This window comes from Desmodus rotundus, chromosome 11 (assembly GCF_022682495.2).
Source record: "Desmodus rotundus isolate HL8 chromosome 11, HLdesRot8A.1, whole genome shotgun sequence".
Taxonomy (NCBI): domain Eukaryota; kingdom Metazoa; phylum Chordata; class Mammalia; order Chiroptera; family Phyllostomidae; genus Desmodus; species Desmodus rotundus.
The window spans coordinates 61,976,520-61,995,911 of record NC_071397.1 but is presented as its reverse complement, the minus strand read 5'-3'; the positions used below and the strand labels follow the sequence as shown (position 1 = coordinate 61,995,911).

Below are 19,392 nucleotides of genomic sequence, written 5' to 3'. Positions count from 1 at the left end.
TCATGGGGATCAGAACGCACTAAAACTCATACACGTTGGCGACAAACCCTCTAGTCTTATTTTCCCTGCTTATGGAACATGTCTGCTTGGATGTCTTACTATCACCTCACACTCATACCTAAAGCCTCACTCATTACTCTTCCCCTCCCCCTACCTGCTGAACCTCCCACACCTCTGCAGGCCTGAATGCTGGCGCTGCCTCAGCCTCGCCTTTGTCTAGGCCCACTGCTGCTTCTGCTCTGCTGCTCTTCAACTTCATTACATTCAAGGGAAAAATCCAATCAATCTTCATCGAGGGCCTGGTGTAGGTCCCACCTGACCCCAGGTGACAGGATACCGTGGAAAACAACATGCACAGGGCTTTTGCATTCAGGGAGCTTCCATGAGAGGAAAACCATAAACCAATATTAAGCCTCTTGTTACAAGGCAATGTGCTAAACAGAGAGAAAGGCCAGTGCTAGGATCTAGCCTAGCTAAGTGGTCAGAGAGGCACATGGGAAGGCCTGGGTGAGAGAAGGAACAAGCAAGGGGGCCAGGGGATCATTTCCGTGATTTAGAAAGTTTACTCCAGCTGTTCTGGGGGCACAGAGGAGGCAAGGCTTGTAGGCAGGCAGACCAGCTGTCCGTTATCCCCATCTGGACGTGCAGTCTCTTGCTGACCGAGTTAAGTGTACACTCACCAGACTCATCTCTATCAGCCGGTGGTGGAGGGTCACAAGTTCCAGAAGTTTGGAAAACATCTCCAGGAGCAGCACGTGAGAATCTTGGCCCTGGTTCTGTCTTTCGGCTGCTGCAGACCAGAGTGGAAGCAGGCCTATCTCCCCCACCAGAAAGGGGCCTCCCATCGCATTAGCTGAAAACAGCTGGAAGAAAACAAAGTACTTTTTAAAATATGTATAAAAAAGAAATATCACATATTAAGAAAACTACTGTTAGGGGCACAGACTCTGGATCCAGATTTTCTGGGCTCAAATCCTGACTCTCACAATCTGTGAGATTTGGGGCAAGTTATTCAACTTCACTGTCTCTTAGTCTCATCTGTAAAGGGAGGATAAAAACAGCAGATAATAAGCCCTCGTAGATAATAATTACCTAGTAAGGCTGTTAAGAGAGTTAAGTGAGTTAATAGCTGCAAAAATGCCTGGTACATAGTATTTGTTGCTATCATTACTGTAAATGTTTTAAGTGAAAATAAAGAATAAAAACAACAAAGATAACCTAAACAGAAATAGAAGTCCCTGATATTTGTCAACTATTTTAGTGGCTGCTAATAATAATAATTTCTTATAAGCCCCTCTAATTGCATTTTCAAGAATTCAAAGTTTTTGAATTTTTGTGTACATTAACTCATTTACTTTCACAAGTTCCCCATAAAGTGGGCATTGCAGATACCATTGGTTCCCTTTGCCCAGGGAGGGGTCTGAAGCAATGCTGAAACTCCCTAAGTGTCACACAGCAACACAAGAGTAGGTTTAGGTTTCCTAATTCCCGGTGCAGTGGATCTACAGGACACTAAACTGCTTTACAGAGCCAGCCCTGAGCCACTCGTGAAACAGCCACACCCTTCTTCAGTGCCCCCTGTCATAGTCAGCTCCTCTGCTCTGACATCTTTGCTGCCCTCTAATATAGGGGTTTCTATAGCAAGGGTCCTACAGCAAGGACCCAGCTGGGGACTCCTGCTCTGCCTTTCTGGGTGTGGCTCCCTAAGCCTGCACAAACTCCCTCATCTATCTGTTTGTCTACAAAAACCCTGGTCTACGCGAGGATGCAGTTTCTATGCTCTTGAAGTCTTCTGAAGTGATGAAGAAATTTATTTTTATTAATTTAATCTTTAATGTATTTTTTCCATTACCATCTAGTCCCCTTATACTCTCCAAAGAAATTTATTAAACTAATTCCTACATGTCTTCTGAGGGTAATACGTGCCCCCTTTCCTGGCCTAATACAAAAGTTTAATTTACATATTTATCAATTCTAGATCCAAATTTGACCACATTTCAAAAATAATAATTATTAAAACTGTGGGGTATCAATGAGAGCCTAGATAGGTATCTCAGATATTTACTATGATTTATAAAATAATTTAAAATACATTTTAAATATTTAGTACTGTAATACGAAGTGAAAAGAATCCTTGGTAAATTGTAAGGATATATGACTGGTTATTTTGGGGAAAATTCAATTTTGAGCCCCACCTCACAACACACACACACACACACACACACACACACTCCAGGTAGAATAGTGAAGGGGTTAAATACTTTTTAAATGAAATGAAAATTTTAAGAAATTAGAATAAAATAAGAAATATGAAACATCTAGGGGATTATTTACTTTCTGGATTTAGGAATATAGAAGAAATCACAAAGGATAAGATCAACAGATTTTACTACATAAAAATAAGTTTCTGTTAACAATTACAAAAAGAATTTGGGAGAAGTATTTGCAGAAAATATGATGATGAAAGGATTAGAGATTTTATTTAAGAAGAGTTCATGTGAGTGGGTAAGAATAACATCAAGATTCTAAGAAATAAACAAAGGGAAAGAACAGAAAATTCACAATAATAATACAGCTCGTAATAAGACATTTAAAAGAATATCTAATCTCAACAAATTGCAAGAGAATATGAATTTACAACACAACTCCACCTTTTCTATATATGCGTGTAATATTGGCACAGACATTCTATGCTGACCCCTAAAACTGTCCTGTGTAACAGGACTGGCACTCTTAAACATAACTGGTGGCCTTACAACTTTGCAAGTCCTTTTTAAAAATTGGTATTGAATTTATTGGGGTGACACTGATAATAAAGTTATATAGGTTTCTATAACACGTCATCTGTACATTCTATTGTGTGTTCACCGCCCCAACTGGCACAACTCTCGACAAGCCATCCGCCAACATGTTATCCCAAGACTTAAATTTTGTTTCAGCAGTTTCACTTCCAAGAACTTATCAAAAGGAATTGATTCAAAATATGGAAAAATCTATAAGCACGGAGATGTACCTTAAAGCATTTTTAATATTAATGAAATATTAGAAATGTACTTGAATGCCCATCGACAGGGAAATGGTTAGAGAAGTTATGATCGTCACTTAAGAGAATGATGCAGTTATGAAAGCAAGCATAAAGACCAGTTAGTAATATAGAAAAATACAGTGTAATGTTAACCGAGGAAAACAAGAGACGGCATTGCATGAAGTGTATGATTGTAACTATGTCAAACATGCAAATGAAGAATACTTGAATTCAGAAAAGTGATCGTGAATGCATAAGAGTGGTCATATTTAGGATAATTTTTTTGCTTTCCTCCCTTGCTAATATTCTGTATTATATTATTTTGACCAACTTAAAATCAATTGAAAACAAAATGTTTGGGCAGGAGGGGATAGGAGGCCGAGCCAGACACGTGAAACATATTTTTAGCAGCTGAGCCCTTGAAAATTCCTTTATATACAGCAAGTACCCACGCAGAGTAAGGTCACACTGGACACCCAGGCTCTACAGTGTAGCCTTCACTGAAAAATAAAAGAATTAAAATCCAATTGCGAACACCATGCGCATCATCAGGCCACAGTTTGAACAATGGATTGTTTGAGCTGGAAGGGCCTTTAGAGATCATCAATCTCACCCGCCACCACTCCCCTTCAAATACACAAACATGGCGTTACGAAATAGGAAAGTGAGGCTCAGAGAGGCTGACGGACCAGCTCAGGGTCACACATAAGTCAATGGTAGTGCCGAACTTGAGCCCCCAACCCCACATTCAGTCCTCTCTCTTCTCTACCAACCTCAGCTCAGGACAAAATGAGTGAGTTTTAGAAAGAGTCTTAGTGGAAAGAAAATATGTAACTTTTATTTATAAATGTATATTGTTAAAATATGAATAATAAACCAGAAAATACTTCCCACATACCTATGTACATCTCCCTTTTAACTTTCATTGTTGCAGCATCCAGATAAACCAGAAACTTTGAACAAAAGTGGAAAAAAATCACATAAAAATGTTGGCAAGGCCTAAGACTATGATCTGTCTCTGGCCAAATAGGGGAGGAATAGAGCCAAACAGAAAAACAAAGCTAAGTAGGAACATCTGGGAGGAAACATTCTCTTGCCAAGGACCCACCTCCCCCCTTCTGTGAACCTACATCTTCCTGGATCTGTGCGCTGCCCCAGGACTCGGGCTTGGCTGGGGCCAGCTGCACGTCCAGCAGCAGCTGCAGCACGCGTCTCTCCAGTGAGGTGAGGCCACTGGATGACGTGGGCCTGTAGGTGTGGCGGGCCTCCTGGAAGAGGTGCTCCCAGGATGAGCAAGTCCAGGCCCAGGGAAGGGTGGAACTCCAGCAGATAAATGTTTTTCAAAGCTGGGCTTAAAAAGAGGAGCAACTAGTGACAATTTTACACAATGAAGAATTTAATCTGTTTCCAAAGATATTTGAATTTAAAAATGTTAAAGACCAATAAGACAGCTCCTTTAAACCAGGACATTATTTTTAAAAACTAGGAACTTGAAGAGGCCTCAGAGGCCGTGCAGGGACTGCATCAGATTATTCAACATGCTCTTTGCTTTTATGTGAAACCCGTTTAAAATTGGAAGATGTAGGAGTTTATTCTAAAAGTACAAGAAGAGTAAGATTCTTTAATTATATGTAGCAAACCTGTCAACATGCTGGTAATCAATATTTAGTCAAATATTTGGAAACGGAGTAACTTAAAAGTGACTAAATATTAAACAAACAATTTCCATGGTTAGTTTCTATTTTCACCTGAGTCTTTACCCCCTCCCCCCAAAATGTTAATGGGCAAAAACAATCTTTAAATCCTGTGTACCAAGCTGTAAGGGAAAGGGGGAGAGCCCATGCCACATATCAAGGGGGTGACACAGAATCACTCACGTTTGCCATAAGGATGTCATATTTTGTATGTGAGTGAGGCAGAAATGACCACTTTGCATGGGTATTTCTTTGCAAATGGAGGACACAGCACAAGCCAAGGTCCTTTCTACACCCGCATGGAACTAAAGAATAGAACTACTTCTTAAACCTATGCAAATGGGATTCCCTAGTCCTAGTTCTTAAAAAAATACAAGGAATCCTCGGGCCTGCAAGGAATCTTATCAAGCAAATAACATTTGCTTTTGATCTGCTGACAGGACTTAGTATCCATATAGGCCTAGCATATTCTGCCAAAAAAACTCATTTTCTAAACAGTAGATTCTTGCCACAGCAAGTTGTACATACACAGCTGGTGTCTCAAGCTTATTACCTGAAGGGCTGGTAATAAGACTGCATTTCCACTGCAGACATTTCTCAGGACTGGTGAAGAAATCAGTCCCGAGAAATGTCTGCGGAGGAAATGCAGTCTTGTGCCTGGGGCTCCAAGGGCTCTTTCTCAAGAGACAGCTGTGAAGTCTCATGGCACCCTCTCGGTCCCCAGGATGACACCATAACCACTGAGGCAGTTTCCCACTGAAAGTCTGTCTGTCCTGCTGAACACTGTATACTTCACAGGAGCATAGGGTCATGCTTCTGTCGTTCACATGTATGTGAACAGCACACGCCTAACGTACTGCCTAGTACATGTAAGTGCTCAGCAAACACTTGTTGGATGTTGAAAGGCACTGGACAAATTTTCCACCCATTTGAAGGCAATAGAGAAACTGAAATCTTGAGCCACGCAGACAACCCAGGGCTGGTCACCCACTTCTCGGTTCCTTCTCTCCCCTCAAATGCTGTAAGGGAAAGGGGGGAGAGGTCATATTACATATCAAGGGGGTGATAAAAAATGTATCCCCTCTGAGTGGTCTCAGGAAATTGAATGTATTCCTTCAAGGGGTGGGGGATCAGCAGAAACCTTTTTGGTGGCATTTGCCAGAAAAAAGAAATTTCTTTTTGAGAAACCTTTAAGCACATCCAAGTTTCATACGCTTGGCTATGTGGAAGCTCTGATAAAATCCTCTAATAGCATTTCAAAAGCCACTGCTTTTTTTAGGTCCTCCCAAGGAAGTGAAGATTTGGCACCCAGTGGCATGAGTTTAAATTCGACCTTCTATTGCTTATCACTTACAAAGCAAATAATATTGAGGGTGCAAGGGAATCCCTCTTCTGTGGCTTTTATTTCTACTTTTCTCATCTTCCAAAATACTTGAGACATGCTTTGTAGAATAGTGTTTGAACTTAACGTCATACCCTTAACTTATCTAGAAGATTAAATGCCAAATATCTAAAGACAACACTAGCTTACCAGCTATTGTTGATGGAATTAAGTTGTTTGCAAATTATGTTAGGGGGAGTCCAAAATTATTTCTATCCTCTGGATGGCCTTCTTGCCAAAGCCTCTGGACATACTCCCATTGATGTTCTATTTAGAAATGTAGCATAAAGGTTAAAATTAGAAGAGTTAAACTTTCCCATGGATGTGAGTTATCAGCCTTGGCATGAGAAAAACATCAGCCCTTTGCATCTCTTCATTGTTTGACCCATTTTCAGCCAGACATAACTTTGAGGATCCTCTCATATAGGAACATGCTGGTTTCTCAGTCCAAGCCAAGGGTCAGCCAAGAAAAGCAAAGGCAGCCAACTTCACTCAGTCTTAAGAAGCACAAGAAAATTTCTTTTTGTCAAATAATGGACTACAAGGAAACAATTCCACCTAGGCCTAAGGGAGATAAATGTACGGGAACAATCTTTATCACCTGTTACTTCCTGCTACTAGCTTTCCCCCAGAGGACAGACACCGTGTTTGTTCCCTTTAGTGTCCTAAAAATAGTCACAACATTAAAAAAATAACAAACATAATTGTATACATCAATGTCTTATAAAGGGTTATGGTTAGTCCTTCCTTCATTACCAATAAACTCTATAACCCATTTGTTGTGGACCATTATATGTAGTTAGGGTTGGAAACTTCCTTTTAAGACTGTGGTTATGCTTGGAATTCAACAATGCAAGTACATGCTGCCCTAGAAAACCCAGATTCTGGACCCACAATGAAAAGAAAACATGGTTTTCAGTTCTGGTCACGTTTTCCATCCTCTTCACACACGTACCATTTTAAAAGCCAACTGTACTCACCTGCTCATTGAGGATGCTCCTCACTAGCTGCAGGTGAAGCCTCAGGCAGATGCATTCATCTTGGTAGGCCTTACTGAAGTAAGGGTGGCTGAGATCAAACCTTGGGCACCTATGCAAGTATCAGTGATCGCTTGTGCTAAGGCAAACCTCTCCTCAGGGTCCAACACGTGCTGGTAGGCTTCAAAGTAGCAGTCAAGAAGCTGCAAATAAGATTGATACTCAGGGAACAGTGGAGGCTGTCATGAGCGTATGTTCACAATATAGCCTTTCCCACAAGTCAGCTGGGCACCTGCTTGGCTGGCTGCATACTGAGCAACCCAGCACCAAGGAATAGACAAGAGTCACAAGAGGTAACTATGCTATTCACTCAGCTTTTAGTAAACACAGGTTCACTCAAAGTAGAACATCAACATACATTAATATCCTACTCACATTCTAACACTCTAAGAGAAGTATAATACATACACACACAGCAATCAATGGGTAATAAAGAACTCAAGTCCCAGAGTCTCAGTCTGTAAGTCTGGGTCTGCAGAGTCTCAGTCTGCAAGTCTCAGTCTGCAAGATAGCACAGTAGTCAAGGAATTTGTCAGCATCTTGCAAGGAAGGATCTCTGGATCCAGGTGGGCAGCAGAGCAGATGAAGTCCTCAGTCCAGCAGAGCCGAGCCTCTGGCAGCTAATGCCAAGGGAGATCAGTATGATGTGAAGGAGCTCTCTGGTGTGTGGAGTGAGCTCAGCTGTCTAGAAGTGGTGTGAAGCCTGCCTTAGTTATATCTTGAAAGTGGTGTACTCCAGCCTTCTGGATCTCTTAGGATAGGTGTCTTGGCATCCCTGATGACAAGGATGGAATTTCCCCAGGAGCCCATCTGTGGGTGGTCCTGCTCTGCAGACACAGCTATTCTGGTCATGTGTGCATATATCTAAGGTGTGTCTCCTTGCCATATGTGTCTAGTGTGACTTAGGTAGTTTCCCTCTTGAACCAAAGTGTCATGACTGACTGGCAGCCATCTTGGTTGACATGAGTGACTCCATTTTGTTTTATATACTTTATCCTATCTTCACCAAACCAATGCCATATTATTGGTCCTACTCTCTACAGAGGCAGTCCCCAGGCCCAGCAAAGAGAGGTGAGGCACCACCCACTCCAAGCTTTGAAAAGACCCTGGGCACCAGCAGAAGACAGACAGGGCTGAACCTCGGGGTACAGGCCTGGTACAGGCAGCTGCAGCATCAATGCAATGCAGAGCGATCATTAAACTCACAGACAGACTTAGGGAGGGCAAGGGAAAGAACATACTGTCTCCCCTTTCCCTGCTCTCCCCAGATAAAACGGGGTTATATAATGAATAACATCACACCTAACAATCATAAGCTCTAACCACAGCACATTCACTGTCACTTCATCAAATATATTTATCTTCCACACCTTTCTTTACAGACCCATTCCCCACTTCCTTGTACCCCATCACCAAATGTAGGCAGGCGGTCCCCTCCCCTCAGTCCCATTTCTGACTCCTTCTCTTTAATAGTCTGCCCAAATTTCACCTATGCAGGAATGATGGGGGGTATGGTAGAATGGAAGGCTGAGAGTGAATGTCCCCCGAAATACAAAGGTATTTATTCCAGACTGGACTCCATCAGGAAGGGCCTGGGGTACAGAACTCTCAAAGGCATTATGGAAACTCCTTTTCTTGTGGTGTTCACAAGCCTTTTCTAAAAACCAAAGAAAGCTTCTACACACTAATCATTCTTAGTGTGGGAATTCAGAGAGAGATGCTCTTTATTTAGTTTTTACAATTGTCTATGGACTTACGGAATTTCTGTTCTGTGTATAAATTGTATTTGTGTGTAGTTAGTCATGGTGCTAATCAGAATAAGCTCTTCAGAGATCACTGGGCTGGAATCCTAAATAGGAACCTAAGGGTAAGGTAAGTAAGTAGTTCTGAACAATGTAATTACTGTTTTAGAGTTGTTTTAAAACCCTCATTGGCCTTAGACACTCTTACTTTTGGAGGCCCTGTCCCACATTATATCAAATACATTAAAATGTACTCATATCCTCCTAATTCCAAAACCAGATAAAGAAAGGCGATTATAGGCCAATATCCCTGATGAACATAGATGCTAAAATCCTCAGAAAAGCATAGCAAACTGGATCCAGCAATACATTAAAAAGATCATAAGCCATGATCAAGTGGGATTTATTCTGGGGATGCAAGGTTGGTGCAATATCTGCAAATCAATAAATGTGATACACCACAAAAACAAAATGAAGGATAAAAACCACATGATCACATCAATAGAGGGGGGGAAGCATTTGATAAAATCCAGCACCCATTTACGATAAAAACTCTCAGTAAAGTGGGAATAGAGGGAACATACCTCAACATAATAAAGGCCATAGATGACAAACCCACAGCCAACATCATCTTCAATGGGCAAGAACTACTAGTGTTTCCCTTAAGATTGGGAACAAGACAGGAATGTCCGCTTTCAGCTCTTATGCAACATAGTACTGGAAGTCCTCGCCACAGCAATCAGACAAGAGGAAGAAATGGAAGGCATCCAAATTGGAAAGGAAGAAGTAAAACTGTCATTATTTGCAGATGACATGATACTGTGTATAGAGAACCCTAAACATTCCACCAAAATAACTACAACAACTGATAAAAGAATTCAATGAAATAGCAGGATACAAAATAAATATCCAGTATCAGTTGCATTTTTATACACCAATATGAACTCTCAGGAAGGGAAACTAAGAAAACAACCCCATTTACTACTTCTTCAAAAAAAATACCTATAAATAAATTTAACCAAGTATATAAAAGACCTGTACTTGGAAAATTCTGTGACATTGAAGAAAGAAATTGAAAAAGAGAGAAATAAGTGGAAGCATGTACTATGTTCATGGGTTGGAAGAATTAACATCATTAAACTGTCCATACTACCCAAAGCAATCTATAGATTCTATACACTTTCTACCAAGATACCAATGGCATATTTCACAGACCTGGGACAAATATTCCAAAAATTTATATGGAACCACAAAAGACCCCAAATAGCCACAGCAATCTTGAGAAAAAAGAACAAAGTTAGAGAAATCATGCTAACTGATGTCAAACTATACTACTGTACAAGGCCATAGTAATCAAAACAGTTTGGTACTGGCATAAAAACAGACATATAGATCAATCGAACAGTATAGAGAACCCAGAAATAAACCCACAACTTTATAATCAATTAATATTTGACAGAGAAGGCAAAAACATTCAATGGGGTGAAGACAGTCTCTTCAATAAATGGCTTTGGGAAAATTAGACAGATATGTGCAAAAAATAAAACTAGACCATCTTTTTACACTATACACCAGAATAAATTCAAAATGGATTAAAGACTTAAATGTTGCAAGTGGGGGCTGACCTCGGCCTGCACCACCCAGGAAACCCCAAGGCCAATGTACCCAGTAGACAGCTACAGACCACGTCGGAGCACCATCATGCTGCCCCTGCACAGCTGATCCTCCACTGTTTATAAGAATGTTCAAGAAACGTATTGAGCATAAAAAAGACCCAATCAGAAATGAAGTATACACTAATTGAAATAAACAACAATTTACAGGGAAACAACAGTAGAATGGATGAAGCCAAGAAACAAATCAATGATGTGGAACATAAGGAAACAAAAACCAACTGCACAGAACAAGAAGAAAGAATCCAAAAAAATAAGGATAGTATAAACAGCTTCTGGGACAACTTTAAGCAATCCAACATTCATGGCACAGGGGTGCCAGGAGAAGAGAAAGAGCAAGAAATTGGAAATCTATCTGAAAAAATAGTGAAAGAAAAGTTCCTCAATTGGTGACAGAAATAGACATGCAAGTCTAGGAAGCACAGAGAATCTCAAATATGATGGACGTGGAGGCCCACTCCGAGACACATCACTATTAAAAGACCAAAGGTTAAAGAGAAAGAGAGACTCTAAAAGAAGAGAAAAGAAGTTAGTTATGGGAAGTTTGCCAGATTGGGGGCAGGGTGGTGAGGGGGAGAATGGGTGAAGAAGTGTGGGGATTAAGAAACACAGATAAGTAGTTACAGAATAGCTATGAGGATGTAAAGTACAGTATAGGAAATGGAGTGGCCAAAGAATTTATACACATGACTCATGGACATAAACAATGATAGGGGCATTGCCTGAGGGAGTAGAGGGCACTGGGTGGAGCGGCCAACGGGGAATACATCAGGACAACTATAATAGCATAATCAAAAATATATAATAAAAAAGACTTAAGTGTTAGATTCAAGACCATAAAAATCCTAGAAGAAAACATGGACAGTAAAGTCTCAGACATTGCTTATAGCAATATTTATTTCTGATATAGCTCCTTGGTCAAGGGAAACAAAAGAAAAAAAATAAACAAATGGGGCTGTATCAACTAAAAAGTTTTTGCATAGCAAAGGAAACCAGCAACAAAATGAAAAGACAACTTACTGAATGGGAGAATATACTTGGCAATATATCTGATAAGAGGTTAATATATCCAAAATTTATAAAGAACTCATAAAACCCAACACGAAAAAAATCAAACAATCCTATTAAAACATGGGCAAAGGATCTGAATAGACACTTTTTCAAAGAGGACATACAGATATATGAAAAGATGCTCAACATCAGTAATCATGAGAGAAATGCAAATTAAAACCACAATGAGATATCACCTCCAACTGTCAGAATGGCCATCATCAATAAATCAACAAACAACCAGTGCTGGCAAAGAAAAGGGAACCTTTGTGCACTGTTGGTGGGAATGCAGATTGGTGCAGCCACTGTGGAAAGCAATATGGAGTTACCTAAAATAATGAAAGATGGAACTGCCTTATGACCCAGAGATTCCCTTATGTTCATTGCAGCATTATTTACAATAGCCAAGCTATGGAAACAACCCAAATGCTCATCAGTAGATGAGTGGATTCAAAAGCTGTGGTACATTTACACAATGGAATACTACTCCGCCATAAAAAGAAGGAAATCTTGTGACAGTATGGCTGGACGTGGACAATGTTACGCCAAGTGAAATAAACCAGTCAGAGAAGACAAGTATCATATGATTTCATATGATTTTACATGTGGGATCTAATGAATAAAATTAACTAACAAACAAAATAGAAACAGACTCATAGATACAGAGAACAGACTGACAGCTGTCAGAGGAGAGGAAGGTTGCAGGGCTGGGTGAACAAGGTGAAGGGATTAAGCACAGAAGAAAAAGAACCCTCATGGACACAGACAACAGTATAGTGATTGCCAGAGGGAAAGGAGGTTTGGGAGGAGGGGGAGGAGGGTGTAGGGGGGTTAAATGGTGATGGAAGGAGATTTGACTTGGGGTGGTGAGCACACAACACAGTGTACAGATGATGTGTTGGTGAAGTGTGCACCTGAAACTTGTATAATTTTGTTGACCAGTGTCACCCCAATAAATTCAATAAAAAGATAAAAAATAAAATTTACTCACGTGCCAATCAAATCTTGTTTCTGTAAAAATGTTACATGATATGTATTTTTTTTTGCTTTTCAAATGACTGCCTATGATTTCTGGGCAGTATATACCTGGGGATTCTTATGAAGTGAGGAGATCTGATCCATAAATTGTTTTCAAATGTAATGAGAAGTTTATTAATGCTCAGTTAACAAAGTTTTTACATTTTACAGATATGTAGTTAAGCATTTATTGACATCTATTTTGTATTTTCTTTGGAGTAATGCATGTTTTTTTTTTTTCATCAAATCTCAAACATTTTCAATGGTCCCTAAAAGCAATTAGATCCTAGACGCTCAGTCTACATTGCCTGATGGATAAATTGGCTCTGACTAGAAGCTTCTGAACTTTCATTCCTACTGGTATTACAATGGAACACATTCCTTCCCTCTGCTAAACTAATCCAACACATCCTCCCTCAGCGTTTTAGCTCAAGCTGTCCCTTCTGAACCAGTCTTCTTTGACTAGCTCTTCTCATGGAGGTTTTACCCTTCTGAGAGGCCTCGGCTCCTATGGCAGCCACATCACCTAGGCTTGCCCAGTGTATGCACTCAATGGACAGCAAGGAGTGAGTTGTTGAGGTTGCAATTTCTACCAAGCCAACAGCCTAGTACATTTTGAGATGCATTAGAGAAAGGGTATGTTTTGCTTTCTTGGGTGTTGGTCTACCTGGTAGTTTGAGGTCAGAAAGTCAGCCCTGTTCTTAAAAAACCTAAAAAATTTCCTAAAAGGGATGAGCCCCTCTCATTGTGTGGAATAGCTGAGAATGCAAAACACAAAGAATAGAGAAAGTGTAAGCACTTCTTGAATATAGGAGGCAACTGTATAGAGGGCAAGGGGATAAAGGAACCATGGGCAGGAAAATCAGGACTGTCTCCTTCTGGCCAATCATGGCTTCTGAGGCTCCTGGGGGAGGTGAACACTTGGGAATTAATAGCAGAGTAGGAATCCATGCCTTATTAATAGACATCCATAACTGAGGCTTTCAATGCTAAAAGCTCAAGGAGCTACAGCCTGGGGCACCGTATTTAGCTTCTGGGTTTTTCAGGATCTCCTTTGGCAAATGGTCTAAGGGACTTTGGGTCAACCAAAGGAGGCTAAAAGCTCAGGACACAGAACGTGCTCCCCAGGTTAGATGCTCCACATCTCTTGGTGTGAAATGAAGGAAGGTGGAGATCCCCTTGACTTGCAGGGTGACCTAAATTACCTTGTTCTGTCCACAGACTTCTACTCTAGAATAATATTCAATTATTAAACAGCAGAAGATAAAGCAGAAACAAAGGAGTGACTAGTTGGCGGGGTCGCTCAGTGTAGCCTAGGGGGAATTAGGAAAGAAACAATTATGCCCCTAATCATCCTAGACTAACCTGAATCATTTTGCTGGGCTGGGGCAATCCCAGGAGCTAGTTTGTTGCATTTGTATTGCCTTGACCTGTTTTTGTACAAAGAGCCCTATTGTTGGGTTATTTGGCAGGATAAGCTTGGGAGGGTTCTTGCTGGTGATTCAGATCTGGTGATAGCAGGTTGCAGAGGCCAGAGCTGAACTGCCAGGCTCACTTTGGTTGTGGATAGGACTGACAGATTTAGCGAGTGAAGATACAGGTCATCGAGTGAAATTTTAATTTCTGATAAACAATGAATACTATTTTTAGTATAAATATGTCCCAAATATTGTCGTATTTTACCTGACAACCCTAGTTGTTGCAAAGGAAAGTGTGGTTCTCTTTTTAAATTGACAAGGCTTGAAGCTTTGGCTTCACTCTTGGGAAGCTCTCAGATGGAGCCTTGCATGATTTTATTATGAATTCTTTCCCCACAGGGGTAGGACCATGATCTTTCCACCTCTCAGATTTTATTTATTATCTGTTTGCGAAATGGCCATTCCCATTTAAACTCTGGGCTGGTATTTGTCTAAGAAGTCTTCCAAGCCTGTCAAATGTCACGTGTGTGTGTCAAGGGCCAACTCTCAGGCAAAATAATACGTGTTACACACTGACGGGGAGAAATAGAAAAGTGGACAGAATGCTCCCCAAACTTACTTTGTTTATATTATTTTTAGCTTAAACTTGTTTTTTATTTCTAGGATTCAAGAAACTTTTAAAGATAGTATTTCAGGTCAAATGGAAGTGTAAAACAGAAAATCTATGCTAGATACAACCTGTAAAGAGAATTTTTTTTAAGTGCTCCACACATTAATTCAACTGAAAATGTGTCCTCTGGTGGCTGCAGGGAAAATTAGCTGTTGGTACAAGTGTCACTCAGGAGCTGGTACAGCTGATGACTAGCTTCCCTCAGAGTCCCTTAATCTACCTAAATTCATGCCAGCTCTAATTTTATGAATGTTTATACATAATATAGTTACTTTAAGGATTTGAGACAATCCAATGTGTTTGAGCAGTTCTTAAACTAGTGACTCCCATGTATTTACCAATCAAACGCAGCTGAGGAAACTTGGCAGCAGAACCAAGCTGGGGGAATCAATTCCACTCTAGATAGAAATCTGGTTTATCCATTAAAAATAGGCTCTTTCAACAGAATTTCTGATTTAGAAGGCCACATTTTGGCACATCTATGTTTCTGTGGGGAACTTGTTCTCGGGGTAGAAAGGAAGGAGATATTTGCAGTGATTGTTTTATGTTAAAATAATTTCATGTCCCATAGAAGAAACTAGCGGCTAGAAGCTTAGCACAGAATGAACTTTTAGCTGGAGTGTGAGGACAGCGGTGTGTCGTTCGGTCCACCCCGCCCTTCTGTTCTCTGCCATTGGGTCCGCCTGGAGCCTCCACAGGAGGCCTAGAAGCACTTAGAAGGAAAATGGGGAGAGAGAGTACAGAAAAGGGGGCCTCTTCAGAACTCATGTCTGGACCAATAAACTCATCAAGTTTGAGGATGCTGTCTTATTTACAATTAATGCAGCCTTTCCACTTACTACACTATGAGCCCAACTGTCTCATTTACTCAGCTGACCTTACGGTTCTAACCGGCAGATAGATGAAAACTCCGTAGAGGCCAGTTATCTTGAAAAGACGACCAGCTATCAAAGCCCGGGGCTTGCACCCTTTAAGCCCAGCCAGTTGCTTTTAAAACTGGGTCACCTACATCTCCATGAGTAACAGATCAGAGAGTAGATGAAATGGTAAGCTATCTATTCTACTAGAAAAACAATGAAAACACGGCCACTTCCCCATCGTCTGACCACATCACAGTGCACTGTCACCTGGCTTCCACCCCTGGGACCCTTGGAAGAGCCCTACAACGCTGGCCATGACCACCTGATGGCTGAAACCACTGCCTGGCTTTTAGGAGTCGTCCTTCTGGATGTTCACTGCATCCTACACTAGTACCCATCCTCTCCTAGTTAAAACACACTCTTTTCCACTCTCTTTCAGAACATCATTCCTTCCTTTTTTCTCCTGTCTCTTTGGCTACTCTTTGTTCCTCTCATGGATTCTTGTCCCGTGACCTTACCCTTAAAAGTAAGCGTCACCAGGGGACCCATTTCAGACATCTCTGGCTTGTTCTAGTCATTCTGACTCATTACTATGGTTCCACTTTCCCATTCATACCTCAGCACATACCTGCTCCTGAGTTTCAAAAGTATAGCACTCACAAAACATCCACACCTGGGTTTTTAGAAAACTCCCTCTCGTGCCTTGTCTCCTAGACTCAGTGTTACTCTCCCTCTCAAGTGCCCCTCCGCCTGCTTTCTGTTTCAGTTAAGAGCCTCCTCCCTGACCCTGAGGAAGTCACTTTAATTTCACCCTTACTCCCTTGCTCCAACATCCAGTCTTCAAAGCCTGCCATTTCCACCTCTGCAAAGTGCTCTCAGGCCTGCTGCTCCCTCCCATTCCCACTATTACATCTTTGGTGTGGGTCCCTCCTAACCCACTGAGTACCTGTTATAATAATAACTGCACTTCTCTCCAGGAGCTTTCTATTCCAATCCATTCTCCACGCTGACACCCACCCAGCTATGATATGAAAACAAAGCTAGAATCGTGTCTCTCCTCTACTGAAACTCACCGATGGCTTCCCTTTGCTTATAAGATGCCCTCTAAATGTAGCATGGGCTAGCAGGCCCTTCACAGGCTGCGCCCAAACCACATGTCCACCTTGTTTCCCAGCCTGCCTTCACATCTGAGCCAGAGCAGTCTTCTTGACATCCTCCAAACCACCATCCCCATTTTATACCTCCTGACGTTGCTAATGCTGTTTCCTTTGCTTGAGAATCTTTCCTTCTCTGACAGACAATATTTTACTCATCTTTTAGTAGCCAGAATAAATACCTATCCTCTGGGAAGACCAGCGAACATTTCCTTACTCCGTCAGCCCCCTGTGGGACAAATCCCTCCCTCCACTGGGGTTCCCATGGCTCTTGCATGTGCCTCTGGGTTATAATTTTTGCTGAGAGATTGGATCAATGTTTATAGGCTAGAAACTCCTTAAAGATATTTTCTTCTATATCTATGTGTTCCCGATGCCTGGAACAGTACCTGGTACAGACTGAACACTTAATGTTTTATGAATAAACTCCCAACAGCCAGTGATTATCAGAAGGGCCATAATCCATGCTAAGGACACCAATGAAGAGTAGTTTTTCATTTATTACTGGGATATGAACCATTAACGACAGGATGATGATTTAGTAACTTGCTGTTTTATTGCTTTAAATCTACCTTGGTAACTTGTTGCACCAAGCACTCCTTGCCCAACTGCTCTCCCCCACCAACACCTGGCATACGCTCCGGGGGGCCACAGCGAGGTCAGTCACTTTGTCTGTTTAGTAGGCTGAGGGTTGTCCCGACAGGACAAGGAATGTGAATGGAGTCATCTTTCATTCTCACTTAAAAGGGAGCTACCCTAAACGACCCACTGAATTTTTAAAAATACTGTGTTTTACAAAAATGTTTAGCTGAATTTTGTTTTCTAGGCAAGAATACCTGGCGCTTGTTTTCTAGAAGAGCTGCTTCCCAAGTCCACAGGTCATACAGCACAGCAAATCTGTCTAGTCCTGTATGGGCCCATCTCCAGTCCTGGCCAGTACTCGACTTGCTGCCCTCTCTGTGACCTGGAAGAGAAGTGATGGCAATGACCAGAGCCAGGCCTGTCTCCAGGAAGCTATTCCTGCAGAAATGCGCCCTCAGACTGTCAGCTCCTTCTCAGGAGCGAAAACACTGACTCCGCGATGGGAATCCTAAATCAGCTGGCAAAGACAGAGCCCTAAGTTCACACTTGCTGACTATTAAGTCAACAGGGGTTTTTGTTTTTACTTTACAATTTTAGTTTTAAAAACTAATTTCAGAAATATAACCAAGTTCACTCAACATAAAATCTTTACTAAAATGTCCTTAAGCCTATAATTTAAAGGCAAAACATACATTTTTCCTTCTCTAAAACCTGGTGGTTTAAAAACAAACCCAGTTTAAAAAACAACAATGACAACAAAAAAAACCCAAACAAACCCAGTTTAACCTGCTATTTCAATTGATGCTAGACAAATGAAAAAATTTCAGATGTTTCTAAGATAGTGTTTAATCGTGTTAATCACTAATCTGAGTAAATAAACGGAATCAGTGTCGTTATTCAACTCAAATATTTTCCCATTATATTAATGTTAGTTTTCCACTATCAGCATTATTATTGCTTTAAATGTTTGAGCTCTCTATTTCAGAATGAAACATTAACCAGTAAGAACTTTTCACGGGCTGAGGGCGGAGGTCAATGATTACAGAGTATGTGACGGCCACTCAGCACAGGAGAAAGGCTTCGATCAGGACTTCCTCTGGGGAATCCTTCTGCAGAGAATGGCTGTACTCCTCCTACTAGCTCAGCTGAGAGGTGCTCATGTGGGTAAATGACTGCTCCGTGTTTCGAGCAAATTAAATTCTTAGCAGCTAGAAATAGTTGCATTGTATTACAAATTATTCTCAGTCAAGAAAAACGCTGCATTAGTGTACGGAGAACTACTAAGGATAAGAGCTAGGAGCGGAAGTTCAGTGCCCGGGATGCTGGTTGCCCTCACTGTCTCCTGCGAGTCAGGTCCCAGACGCCTTGGGGCAGAGGCAGGACAAAGAGTTCAAGCCGATATTAAATTAATTCTGTCCAGGATCTGAAAGGGTAGTTGTCAAACATTCTTCAAGCAGAATTTTATAACAATATGACTGAATTGTCCTTCATTATAGTCTAATACATTACAACACAGCATAAACCCTTGCTATATTTCCCTTCAGGTGCAAGATACCTGGAAACCCTAAGTTCTTGCCAAATGTAATGCTAATACTGTCATATGATTTTAAAATAAATATTCTTACCTCACCTATTTCTCAAATTGGATAAATTTGTGTAGTGCCAGGAGGAAGAGCGAATGCAGACTGTGGGTTATTTGATTACCCAGAGTAACGATTTCGGCCTCTGGGGTTTGTCTGGCATTTTCCTAGCCCGATCTTCTTGCACCTGGTGGTTTTCTGTTAGGAGCCCAGGGATGTCTCTGCTTCTAACTGCCCTTTCCCAAGGTCAGTCACTTTTTTGTCACTTAGAAAAAAAGTCATTGATTTCCCTTGCTTACTTTGCTTCCCTCAGGGCCCTGTGTGACACTCTCTGCACTCAGAAGTGCCACTGGGGAGCAAGTAGAGTCTAAACCGCAGTAAAAATTGTAACCAAGCCCTGAGAGCATAGTCAGTCTCCAACAAACGGGGTGCTTAGGCTGGAGACAGAGCTGTATCTTTTCTAATGCGGGTGTGTGTTGGGGAGCAGTGTATGTGCTTATTGAATTTTC

The 19,392-nt window shown here is 41.2% G+C and overlaps 1 pseudogene; it reads right to left on the bottom strand.

The window, feature by feature from the left end:
• The window catches only part of LOC128779513 (uncharacterized), a 40,970-nt pseudogene that overhangs the window by 19,782 nt on the left and 1,796 nt on the right, over positions 1 to 19,392 (bottom strand).